Below are 14,103 nucleotides of genomic sequence, written 5' to 3'. Positions count from 1 at the left end.
CAGATCTGATTTATAATGGGAAATATGCTTATGTACTGTATAGGGTGCGCCAAGTTTATAAATCTCAATATTTTTGTACCTGCGCAGACATTTCAGAAATCTTCATCCAAATTGAAGTTAGTGATCGCTGTTCTGATGTCCAGAAGCTGTTTTCGGTCATAGGGTAGCATAAATATTATGTAAAAAATAGTTACAATCAGCGAAAAAAAGCACAAAAAATAGCAGAATTGGTCAGGAGCCCGTAAGACGGCACCTATGCACTGCCATAACTCCAAACTTACAGTATTCTAAAGGGGAAGTTGTCTTGTTTGAAGTATGTCTTGTGATATGTGTTGTCTGTAAATGGAGTGTTGTATGTCCTGTGCTTTGATTTTGTGTATGTTTGCCAGGAACTGCTGTATGTTGCCAGACGACTTCCCCTAGAGCAGGGGTGTCAAACTCAAATACCCAGTGGGCCAAAATGTAAAACCTGAACAAAGTCACGGGCCAACATTGAACAAATGAACCTTTTAATATGGACCCAAACAAGTTTTGCTTTAACATTGAATATGGAACAAGCATCGCTTATTACCATACAATATATAATTTAATAGTGGAGACATGCAAAATCGAATTTCAAATGAAAAAACACATCAATGGCATTCATTTATTAAATAAATAAAATTTAGATAAAAATCGTATGCCTCTTTTCTATTTGCAGCCTTCTGATTTAAATACCAAAATAAACTTTTTCCACTGGCTAATAATTTTACAAATAAAATGATAATAAATCAATCAACCATTCAAGCCCATGCCTTGTAGCAAGAAAAAGTGCACAAAGAAAACGTTAATTATTGCACACTGATCTAATCTGATGTGCCCAAACCAGATACCTGGCATCTCTTCTTGGATGCTAGTTCATCAATGTCTGGGCTCAGGCTCTGAGCTGAAGAAATCCTCAGTATCGAGCGAAGGTGTTCATCAGTCAGACGTCTCCTGTGAGTTGTTTTGGTCATCTTCATCGAGGAGAAAAGTTGCTCGCATAGATAAGTGCTGCCGAACATGGAGAGCATCTGAGCAGCTTGGGTGCGGAGCTGAGGCATTGTGTCAGGGATGAACCGTGGAAACTGTGCGGCGCCCACAGCATCATACTTTGACTTCAGCGTGTCGTTGCACTGGAGTTCAATCAGCTCCATTTGGATGTTGGTTGGTGCATTTTCCACATCAACTGCGAAGGGATTACTAAGCAGTTCAAACCTACATTTCTGGACATCGAAGTCGGCAAATTGCCGGCTAAACTCAGCGGCGAGAACACTGAGTTTTTCAGCAAACTGTGCGCATGCGAACATGACGGTAGAGATCTGCGCTTTTATGGTTTGGCAGCAGGGAAAATGGCAAGGGTTTCCTTGCAGCATCTGATTCTCCCACAGGCACAGTTTAGTTTTAAAGGTCCTCACTGCAGCGTACATGTCTGTGATGATGCGCCCCCGCCCCTGAAGCTGCAGGTTCAGCGCATCGAGATGGCTCGAGATGTCACAGAGAAAGGCCAGCTCACACAGAAACTTTTGCTCCTGGAGCTCTGCTGTATCCTTCCCTTTGGTTTCCAGGAATTGACATATTTCCTCACGCAGCTCGAAACATCTGTTCAGTACTTTTCCTCTGCTTAGCCATCTCACCTCTGTGTGATATGGCATGTCTGCGTATTCCGAACCACACTCCTCTAGAAACATTTTAAACTGGCAGTGATTCAGACCTTTGGCTCTTATAAAGTTAACTACCTGTGTTACTGTGGTCATAACATGTTCCATCTTTAGGGCTTTGGCACACAGTGATTCCTGATGTATGATGCAGTGGTAAACAGTTAGCTCACCTGCACAGTTCTCAAAACAGGTTTGTCTTTTACATATGTAAACAGATATTCTGCCTCCCACTTGTCCAGAAAGCTCCTGTTTTCTGCCTTTCTTTTTGCCATTTTTGGGAAGGGATAGCGCGCTGACCGTTGTAGCGTCTATGTTGCTATGACTACTGTCACAGAGGAGAGGGCGTTTCTGGGTCCTGTCCTGATTGGCGCGCGAAAACAACAGCAGAGCATTATGGGATTCGTAGTATTAGCGGTGAATGCGCTGTATAATACCGGCGGGCCAGCTCTAGTAGTAATTTGGTATTGTCTCGCGGGCCAAATATAATTACCCCGCAGGCCAAATTTGGCCCGCGGGCCAGAGTTTGACACCCATGCCCTAGAGGGACAATAAAGTATTCAATCAATCAATCTCTGCAGTGGAGAGCAGAGCTGTGTTTTCACGTTTTCTCTGCTCTGCAGCGAGCTGAATCTCTTCACCTACATTGGGTGGGAACACGTGGCTGTCTGCCTGCCTGCAGAGCTATTTATAAAGTTCTGTGACAAATCTGTGTAGTCAGGGGGAAGCCACTTAATGTTCTATTCAGCCATGCAGCAGGCACGGACTCCTGGAGGGGCTGCTATAAAAAGGATTCCAAATTTGAACATGTCAGTTGCCTCATGAATTTTTTATATGACAACATTCGCAATTCCTTAAAAAGATGCCTGGTTGCTGAAAAGGGATCCTGAAAGTACTGGGTCTAAAAATTCGCTTTGATGTTGTTTTGGTGCCTTACGGTATTCTGTGCCATGTTTTTCTTGTTCTTAGTGTGGAGAATGTAGTTGGAGAGCAGATCCTGGTATGTCCATCTGTCAAGGAAACATCACTGGCCTTGACATTTGGCCTTGAACATGTATCGGTTCAAATCAGTGTATTGTTTGTTGGAATACCACTGCAGGGTATAAAACACTGCATGAATAACCAACCTGGTCTCAGAGCATTTCATATTATTCTGTATTTATATGATATGTTACGTTTTGCATGGTATGTATTACTTTGTGAATGTCCATCACCAATTTCATTTGATATGTTACGAATTAATTTGTAATATATGTTATGAATATGCAAAACGTACAATATGTTACAAATTTGCTAAAAGTGGTATATGTTACGAATTTAAAAAAAATTACAGTAGGTTACAAATTAGAAAAACTTACAATATGTTAGGAATTTGCAAAACATACATGTTAACCTGTTAGGGCTAGGGGGCAGTATTTGCACGGCTGGATAAAAAAAATGTACCCGATTTAATCTGGTTACTAATCCTACCCAGTAACTAGAATATGCATATACTTATTATATATGGATAGAAAACACTCTAAAGTTTCTAAAACTGTTTGAATGGTGTCTGTGAGTATAACAGAACTCATTTGGCAGGCAAAACCCTGAGACATTTTCTGACAGGAAGTGGATACCTGATGTGTTGTATTACCTTTAAACCTATGCCATTGAAAAACACAGGGGCTGAGGAATATTTTGGCACTTCCTATTGCTTCCACTAGATGTCCCCAGCCTTTACAAAGTGTTTTGAGTCTTCTGGAGGGAGATCTGACCGAACAAGAGCCATGGAACGATGATGGCCCATTAGACACCTGGCGCGCGAGTTCATGTTGGGTACCCTCGTTCCAATACGTTATAAAAGAGAATGCATTCGTCCACCTTGAATATTATTCATGTTCTGGTTAAAAAAGGCCCTAATGATTTATGCTATACAACGTTTGACATGTTTGAACGAACGTAAATATATTTTTCCCCCTCGTTCATGAAGTGAAGTCCGGCGGGCTTAGATCATGTGCTAACAAGACGGAGATTTTTGGACATAAATGATGAGCTTTTTTGAACAAAACTACATTCGTTATGGACCTGTGATACCTGGAAGTGACATCTGATGAAGAGAATCAAAGGTAATGGATTATTTACATAGTATTTTCGATTTTAGATCTCCCCAACATGACGACTAGTCTGTATCGCACCGCGTATTTTTCTGGGCGCAGTGCTCAGATTATTGCAAAGTGTGATTTCCCAGTAAGGTTATTTTTAAATCTGGCAAGTTGATTGCGTTCAAGAGATGTAAATCTATAATTCTTTAAATGACAATATAATATTTTACCAATGTTTTCTAATTTTAATTATTTAATTTGTGATGCTGACTTGACTGCCGGTTATTGGAGGGAAACGATTTCCTCAACATCAATGCCATAGTAAAACGCTGTTTTTGGATATAAATATGAACTTGATAGAACTAAAAATGCATGCATTGTCTAACATAATGTCCTAGGAGTGTCATCTGATGGAGATTGTAAAAGGTTAGTGCATCATTTTAGCTGGTTTTATGGTTTTGGTGACCCTGTCTTTGAACTGACAAAACATTACACACAACTCTTGTAAATGTACTGTCCTAACATACTCTAAATTTATGCTTTCGCCGTAAAACCTTTTTGAAATCGTAAAACGTGGTTAGATTAAGGAGATGTTTATCTTTCAAAGGGTGTAAAATAGTTGTATGTTTGAAAAATTTGAATTTTGACATTTATTTGGATTCAAATTTGCCGCTCTTGAAATGCACCTGCTGTTGATGGAGTGCACCACGGGTGGGACGCCTGCGTCCCACCTAGCCCATAGAGGTTAAGAATTTGCTAAACGTGTTATATGTTACGAACTTCCAAAAAGTACAATAGGCTAGGGGTTAGGGTTAAGTTTAAGAGTTAGGTTGCAGGGTGAGGGAAGGGTTAATGTTAAGGGAAGGTTTAGCTTACATGCTGAGTAGTTTCAAAGTAGCAAGCAGTTGATGAGATTTGAACTCGAGATTTGAGAACTCGAGATTTGAAATCTTTGGGTTTCTAGATATTTGCGTTTTACACCGAACCATCCACCATTACCAAGCACCCAACTTTAGTTTTTTCCTTAATAATCTTAGTGCGGAAATCCCGTTACCGGGATCAAATTCGACAACATCAGGTGAAATCGGAGCGCGCCAAATTCAAAATACAAAATCGTAATATTAAACATTCATGAAAATACAAGTGTCTTACATCGTTTAAAAGCTTAACTTCTTGTTAATCCAGCCGCTATGTCAGATTTCAAAAAGGCTTTACGGCGAAAGCATACCATGTGATTATCTGAGGACAGCGCCCCGCGTACAAAAGCATTACAAACATTTTCCAAACAAGCAGAGGCATCACGAAAGTCAGAAATAGCGATAAAATAAATCACTTACCTTTAAAGATCTTCCTCTGTTTGCAATCCCAAGGGTCCCAGCTTCATAACAAATGGTCGTTTTGTACGATAAAGTCCTTCTTTATATCCCCAAAAAGTCAGTTTAGTTGGCGCGCTTGATTCAGTAATCCACAGGTTTCCCTCGTTCAAAATGCATACAAATGAATCCCAAAAGTTAGCAATAAACTTCGTCCAAACAAGTCAAACGTTTCTAATCAATCCTCAGGCACCCTAATATGTAAATAAATTATGAAATTTAAGACAGAGAATAGTATGTTCATTACCAGAGAATGAAGTGCGCGCCCTCATCCATGTGTGCCACAATACTACAGCCAAAATGGGAGCCACCTAGAAAAACTACAAATTCTAGCTCATTTTTCAAAAAACAAACCTGAAACTCTTTCTAAAGACTGTTGACATCTACTGGAAGCCCTAGGAACTGCAACCTGGGGGGTATTCCATTGATTTTCCCATAGACAGCCATTTCAATGAGTGGTGAGCTCCAAAAATATTTTTTTACGAATGGATTCTTCTCGGGTTTTTGCCTGCCATATCAGTTGTGTTATACTCACAGACATTAATTTGACAGTTTTAGAAACTTTAGAGTTTTCTATCAAATTCTACCATTATATGCATATCCTAGCTTATGGGCCTGAGTAACAGGCAGTTTACTTTGGGCACGTCAGTCATCCGAATTTCCGAATACTGCCCCCGGCCCTCAAGAAGTTTTAAGCAACCATCTGTGTTATGTAACCATACCAAATGTAACGTATGTGACCGACCGGCTCGATTCGGTCTTATGTAGCAAAATTTGAAATTGGTGAAAAGTAGACTCGGAGCTAGAAAATTGTATATCATACAATGCAGTTGAGGAACAATGGGAAAGTAATTCTGCTTTGAAAGTTGACAAACTGTAACCTCACTTTTGAGAAAATGGCCCTTGAATGTTTTGGTACACCTACTGGAGAGCTCTTTCTTGTCTACACCCATTCAGCGCCACCCATCTCTTTCAGGATTCACATGTGAGGCCATGTACTAAACAACCAAAGATTAAGCCTAAAGTCTGGTTTAAACTACGGTGTGTTCGTAAATTAAATCTGGAGTGCGCTCTGGGCGTTCGTAAATTCAGAGTGCTATCAAGATTGTCGTTCGTAAATTCAGAGCGTTTCACTCTCGGAACATTCAGAGTGCACACTGGATGCTCTGGCTGAGGAGTAGGGTTGATCCAAGCGTTCTGACCTCACAACGGCAGTCAACCATCCAAGCTAACTGGCTAACGTTGGCTAGCTTGCTAGCTACTTCCAGACACAAATTAGAGAACACCTCACTTTGACCATTTTACTCGCCCTGGCAGAGCTGGTTAGGCTGTTTTCATGTTATTCAGAGCATTGGTGACTGTAACTGTGCTTTGCAACAATTGAATTAGACTTGTTTGCTGACGTTTACTGACACCAACCATATTCAACGGGTGTTGAGCGTTCATAAATTCGTCAGTTAATCTGCGCTCTGGAACACTCAGACAAGAGTGCTCTGAAATAGCCACTGTCTATCGACAGTTGTTGCAGTGATATCATGAGCATTCTATTGAAATTGTTACTTGCATAGTGGAGTCTTTTGTTTAGACATGTAGCTAGCTAGCTAAACAATTAACCATAATCCCAACTCATAACGTTACTACCCTGCATGAATCTGCAGGTAGTTTACCAACCAGGTTCAATGTTAGCTGGCTAACATTAGGCTATAACTAGCATTGCAAATGGCTCTGAGATACAAATAATATAATTACACAGATCATACACGTAACGTTAGCTAGCCAGCCAGCCAGCTAACTTAAGCTAGCTAGCTAACAGTACACTTTCACTTGAAATGAAAATTACTTTCTGACAAAATTAGAAATGTGTAATATCTGAAAATGTCGGTAGATAGACTATTTTTACCCATATACATGGATGGACACTTCTCCGTCTCTATCACAGATGCCATGGTTGCCTTTAGTTTGAATCCGGAGACAGGTGTTTTACACAACAGCCTTCTGTGTGATCTCTTTTCAACCCCGTCTGCATATTTGCAATCAAACGCCAGACTTTTCTCCAGTTCCTTAGCTATCAAACTCTAATTCCACTGATTTCAAAACTCGGTCCTCCAGAAAGTGGAGAGCAACACTTATGCGCTTGTACTATGTAATATCTTTCAAAAAAGCTGAGTTAGAAAGGATTACCTACACATACTGACCAGCTCATATTATAGACAGAAGTGGCTACATGGCAGACCAATCCAAACTCATCTCTCGGCATGCCCAGCCCACTCATTATCTCCGCTAATCATGGCTAGCAGGAAGGTTGGTGCCTTTTCCTGTGGCTAAACCAACTAGCCTCGTAATTTAACAATTGCATTTGTATTTACAGATGGCATACAAATTTGATATTAAGGCACATGAAAGTTCACATGTTCCCGAAGGCATTTCTGCCAAAGAAAAACGCATATGAAAACGTTTACGTTCAAATAACTTTCCTGTGAAGTATTGACGCGCGACATACGCCTAGTTTCCTGAAACGAGTCACATATCATACTAAATCAAGTGTCTCTGATTTATGTACAGAATAATACAAAATGCTCTGAGACCAGGTTGGAATAACCACCCTGTTGACTTGGTGCAAGCAGTTTCCCACCATGCAGAGTTTCTCTCTGTTGCTAAAGTACAGTATTATCTAAATGTTGCATTAGGTATGGAGAGAAGCAGTTGCTGCAATCACTTATTTCCCCTGTGAGTTAAACATCATGGGAACACTGAATAATTCTGTGTCCTTTTTATTTATTGTGTGTATCTGTGTGTGTGCCTACTTTTGCATAAGGGTATGCGCATGCACACATTTGGATACTGTCTGTGTCCCTGTCCGAAAGATGAGTGCCCCTGCTGAGACCTTCCCAGACTGTTTTTGGGCTATTTCTGGCCTTACAGACCTATGCTGCTCTGCTGGCTTTGTTTTTAAGGCTGGGGTTGTCCGCCTGTCCCTGCCCTGCTCTGTCTATCCGTCTATCTGCCTGATGTCCAGTTTGTCCAGTTTGGGGCAAACTTGACTCCGTTTGAACTGATTCCATCCTTCTCTGTACCTTCTTTCCATCCCTACCTCATCACTCTCTCTATATCTCTCACATCCCTATTTGTGTACGTGTAGCCACTGCCAACGGTTACCCTTCATGAACATTGTTATGTGGACCCCCAGCTATCATGCTTTTATCCACAGAGGCATTGACCTTACCCTCTCAGGTAATCTAACTCTAAAATTAGCCCTGTTGTCTGTTCTGCAGGGTACAGCTTGCTGTCTCACTGATGTCCTTGCCTTGTTATGCCAGCTTTGCAGTATATGACACTGAGTGTAGGCTATCTCTATACACTCTCATAGAGTAGACCTGATCCTCATAAACACATCAGCCCTGATGTATGGCGCACCTCGACAGGCATGGGGTAAAGCCAGGACAGAAGCCTCCAGTCTCAGTTCATCAAACTAACAGTCTATCTATTTTTACCCTAGCTCTCTTCAGGCACAGTGATGTACGATCACATTAATGTAACTTTTGTTCCCCAGAGAGGTTGATTTTCACGTGTGCTGCTGCCCAGTAGGCTACAATGGAATCTAATGCACTCATTACCATATCAAATAAGAAATTAAGACACACTTGCATGCACACACGCACGCACGCACACCCACGCAAACACACACACACACACACACACACACATTCACTGCCCCCTGGAGGTGGAAGTTGGGGACTGAGGCATATGACACAAGGGCAGTAAGGACGCTGAGCAAGGCCATATACCCATCCAGCCCTGAGCGATGAGGACAGTTCTATTTAAACTAAATTTATGCAGAGTGGTCATGTTAATGGGGACATTTGGATGTAATATTGGCTAAAAATAACATTGTGCAGAGCATCACAGCATGCAATTTATAATTACATTTTAAGCTTTTGTTTTCATCTCTGTTTCAGAATCATTGTGCGGTTTACAACGAGCACAGACATGTGCTTAGTTATTCAACCTTAGAACAACAAAACTACATTTATTTGTTCATTTGCTCTGGAGTCATGCTCCGTACGGTGATAATACAGCCAGGTCGTTCAAGATTGATGTTGAAATTAAACATCTATCCATGTCCTAAAGATGATGGGAAATGGCTTCAAAGCTTGGGTTGTACTACAGCATTGTGGATGGAGGTGGTGGACTCTGGATCAGAAGGTTGTCTGTTCGATCCCAGCCTCGGACACTGTTTTTTTTATTTTATTTCTTTCATTTTTGGTTTTAACCTCTAAAAGTCTAAGACGTTGGGGGGGTGGGGTACTAAGCTAACATATGGAATTGTTTTAAGATGGTCATATCATGGATCATTAAGCTATTTGATTAAGAATTCGAAGACCCCTTTTGTTATAAAATTATGTTGAGAAAATATTTGAGAAAATATTGAATTTGGCCTTTACTACCATAGCCCCTACAAACGCATTGAATAACACAGTTCTAAATGGCAAAAAATAAATCATAAGAAATAAGGTTTTCAAGTGTCTAGGAGATGTAAGAAAGTGAAGGAAATAATTTTTGTGACATATTTACAACAAAACTTCCTCCATACTTCCATTCGTTTGTATGGGTTACCTTCAGACGAGTCTTGTGCCACTATCGCATTCGTGCAAGTCTCCCCTTTCTATAGATCATAATAGTTTGTATGCTAAACCGTTCGGACGCTACAGACCTTTAATTGAGAAGACCAATTTTCGGGATGTCTCATGGTCTGACAAACATCGCTACCTTCGACTGCAGATGCGGAAGGGCGAATGGGCGGATAAGGTGGATTGAGACGCAGCCCATGCAGATATCTCTATCTTAAACTGACAGATTTTGCTGAGGATTTTTATTGTGTTACTTAGATTGATGCACGTGTGCATCGATAGACTCTTAAGGATGAACCATATCCCAAAACTTAACCTTTCAGAATAAGTGCCAAAACCTAACCCTTAACTTTGAAATTTGACGTTTGGTGAAATGGAACGATACAGAGCAACAGGAGCAACAAAAACACATAGAAATGTTACGTTTGGAGCAACTACGAAATTTGACATTTAGAGAACGTGGATCAACGTCTAATTATGCAGTGAAACTGTGAGAGCTTGTTGGATAGTAACCACTGGGCTGATGATTATGAAGTAGATGATTACACGTTTGAACATTGCCCTTAATTATTTTTTATTTTTTTAATGTTATTTTCTGCTAAGTCAGTAATGATGCTCTTAATCCTGACTTTAGGTTTTTATGTAATCAATGTATTTGGGGGATTAGGTTTGCAGACCACTCCATCCAGACTGAATAAGCTTGACAGCTCATTCTGTTGAAAGCTTTCACAGTTACTAACCCTATGTAGGGTCAGTTGGCTTAAAAATACTGTAGCTGTATCTAGATTTAGGTTTCCTCTTTCAAACGCACACTTTTTGGATGTAGATGTTCATATAATGTTTCTGTGTTGAGAGTGGCCAGGCAGAATCTCTGTTTGATTAGGGGCAGGTTTTTGGGTGAAATATGCTGAAGAGGGTGGGAGGAGTATTGAGATGTAAGGGACGAGGGAGTGGAGAGAGCGATATTGATTATTTCTGTACACAAGGATGATAAATATTTGTTGGGTTACCCTTGTGTGAGAAATGAAAAAGAGGTGAGATAATGATTGAGATAGAAGAGAGAGGTGTTAAACCTGTAGGTGGGATTTGTGGGTGCTTCAAATCCCCTCTGTCTGTAGCTCCTCCACTGTCTGACATTTACTGGCACACACGCACAGATACTACAATTTCTAAATGTGTAAACAATGCACTGCTGTTGTAAATAATCAATAACCAAAACCAAACTATATTTGGAGTAGCAAACAAACTATCCTCTCATGTATCTAACAGTGTGTTTCCAGATGATGACAGTCATCTGTCCAGTAAACGAACAGTCTCCATCTTTTCTATTCTGGTGATCAGACACATTGACAGCAGATGTACATAACGACAGTCTGCTTCCCATCCTTTATCCATAGTGGACTTAAGTAATGTAGCGATCTACTAGTAAGATGAATATGGATGATGTTTTACCTTAGCCCTGTTGTGTATTTGATCAGCGCAGGTGGACAGTTTCTCTCTTTTCCTCCCAAGCGTACGTTTGAGATGAACAAGCCGCTATTTATCCACGTTGGTGTGTGCGTGACTGTGTGTGTGTTTGTCTGTGATGGCACTCCTCTTGTGTGGCGATTATATCTGATGTTACTGTTACAATTGCCGTAAGTAGGAGGCTAGGAGCCAGGCAGCATGCTCATCAGTGTGAAAACATGGTAGGGGGGAACGGAAACTGGGAGAGGGGGTTAGGAAGAGGGAGAAACAGAGAAGGAGGGAAAGGCACAGAGAACCCTTACAGAAAATCCACATGATTTCACATGATTTCACGTGAACATTCACGTGAAAAATGATTTTTGGAACACTTCACTTGAAATCACGTTTTCATATGTGTAGTTTCATGTAATCACATGTTGATTTACATGTTGTCACATTAACTTCACATAAGAGCACGTGACCACATGAAAACATGTGAAAACATGTTTTTGGAACAATTCATATCTGATCAAGTGAAATGCATGTGTTTTTGCAGTAAGGGAATTCTCTGAAGACAAGTCAAGCTCTAGCAGCGTGGTTGTTTAGATGATGTATGGCTATAAATATACAGTGGCTGAATATAAATATACTTTTCTGGACAGGGGCTATATAAAAACAGTTCTAAACAGGATCTTTATAAAAAATAATATACTGTTCTAGGCACTGTAGGGATAAAAGGTGGGACAGAAACATTGTTCAGCTGATAGAAGATAATAATGATGCTGGTAGATGGAATAAAGCTGTAACGTTGTGCGCTGAGAGTCGGGAAGCAAGTACAGGGAGGGAGTGTTTTAATGAAAAAACGCAACATAATCCAAAACAAGAAACTCGAACAACGCACAGACATGAAACTGAAACAGAAACAATGACGCCTGGGGAACGAACCAAGGGGAGTGACATACTGTATACAGTTGAAGCCGGATGTTCACATACACCTTAGCCAAATACATTTAACCTCTTGGGGCTAGGTGGGACGCTAGCGTGCCACCCGTGGTGCACTCCATCAACAGCAGGTGCATTTCAAGAGCGGCAAATTTGAATCCAAATAAATGTCAAAATTCAAATTTTTCAAAAATACAACTATTTTACACCATTTGAAAGATAAACATCTCCTTAATCTAACCACGTTTTACGATTTCAAAAAGGTTTTACGGCGAAAGCATAAATTTAGAGTATGTTAGGACAGTACATTTACAAGAGTTGTGTGTAATGTTTTGTCAAGTCAAAGACAGGGTCACCAAAACCATAAAACCAGCTAAAATGATGCACTAACCTTTTACAATCTCCATCAGATGACACTCCTAGGACATTATGTTAGACAATGCATGCATTTTTAGTTCTATCAAGTTCATATTTATATCCAAAAACAGCGTTTTACTATGGCATTGATGTTGAGGAAATCGTTTCCCTCCAATAACCGGCAGTCAAGTCAGCGTCACAAATTAAATAATTAAAATTAGAAAACATTGGTAAAATATTATATTGTCATTTAAAGAATTATAGATTTACATCTCTTGAACTCAATCAACTTGCCAGATTTAAAAATAACCTTACTGGGAAATCACACTTTGCAATAATCTGAGCACTGCGCCCAGAAAAATATGCGTTGCGATACAGACTAGACGTCATGTTGGGGAGATCTAAAATCGAAAATACTATGTAAATAATCCATTACCTTTGATTCTCTTCATCAGATGTCACTTCCAGGTATCACAGGTCCATAACGAATGTAGTTTTGTTCAAAAAAGCTCATCATTTATGTCCAAAAATCTCCGTCTCGTTAGCACATGATGTAAGCCAGCCGGACTTCTCGTCATGAACGAGGGGAAAAAATATATTTCCGTTCGTTCAAACATGTCAAACGTTGTATAGCATAAATCATTAGGGCCTTTTTTAACCAGAACATGAATAATATTCAAGGTGGACGAATGCATACTCTTTTATAACGTATTGGAACGAGGGTACCCAACATGAACTCGCGCGCCAGGTGTCTAATGGGACATCATCGTTCCATGGCTCTTGTTCGGTCAGATCTCCCTCCAGAAGACTCAAAACACTTTGTAAAGGCTGGTGACATCTAGTGGAAGCAATAGGAAGTGCCAAAATATTCCTAAGCCCCTGTGTTTTTCAATGGGATAGGTTTAAAGTCAATACAACACATCAGGTATCCACTTCCTGTCAGAAAATGTCTCAGGGTTTTGCCTGCCAAATGAGTTCTGTTATACTCACAGACACCATTCAAACAGTTTTAGAAACTTTAGAGTGTTTTCTATCCATATATAATAAGTATATGCATATTCTAGTTACTGGGTAGGATTACTAACCAGATTAAATCGGGTACATTTTTTTTATCCAGACGTGCAAATGCTGCCCCCTAGACCCAACAGGTTAACCTCAGTTTATCATAATTCCTGACATTTAATCCTAGTAAAAATTCCCTGTTTTAGGTCAGTTTGGATCACCACTTTATTTTAAGAATTTTAAATGTCAGAATAATAGTAGAGAGTGATTTATTTCAGCTTTTATTTCTTTCATTACATTCCCAATGGGTCAGAAGTTTACATATACTCAATTAGTATTTTAAATTGTTTAATTTGGGTCAAACTTTTTGGGTAGCATTCCAAAGGCTTCCCACAATAAGTTGGGTGAATGTTGGCCCATTCCTCCTGACAGAGCGGGTGTAACTGAATCAGGTTTGTAGGCTTCCTTGCTTGCACATGCTTTTTCAGTTCTGACCACAAATTTATGGGATTGAGGTCAGGGCTTTGAGATGGCCACTCCAATACCTTGACTTTGATGTCCTTGAGCCATTTTGCCACAACTTTGGAAGACCCATTTG

General features: G+C 40.2%; 1 protein-coding gene and 1 pseudogene across 1 annotated transcript in view; both read right to left on the bottom strand.

Moving 5' to 3' along the window:
• The window catches only part of LOC106584092 (regulator of G-protein signaling 8), a 33,263-nt gene extending 21,817 nt beyond the window's left edge, over positions 1-11,446 (bottom strand). Inside the window, exon 1 of the mRNA XM_014168929.3 lies at positions 11,211-11,446. The gene's annotated coding sequence lies outside the window, so the exon portion shown is untranslated. The remainder of the gene's footprint in view (positions 1-11,210) is intronic.
• Positions 493-1,896, bottom strand: LOC145863073 (general transcription factor II-I repeat domain-containing protein 2 pseudogene; annotated as a pseudogene).
• Positions 11,447-14,103: the final 2,657 nt, after the last annotated feature.

This window comes from Salmo salar, chromosome 23 (assembly GCF_965601325.2).
Source record: "Salmo salar chromosome 23, fSalSal1, whole genome shotgun sequence".
Taxonomy (NCBI): Eukaryota; Metazoa; Chordata; class Actinopteri; order Salmoniformes; family Salmonidae; genus Salmo; species Salmo salar.
Note: the sequence above shows the minus strand (reverse complement) of the source record. Positions and strands in the feature narration are given on the sequence as shown.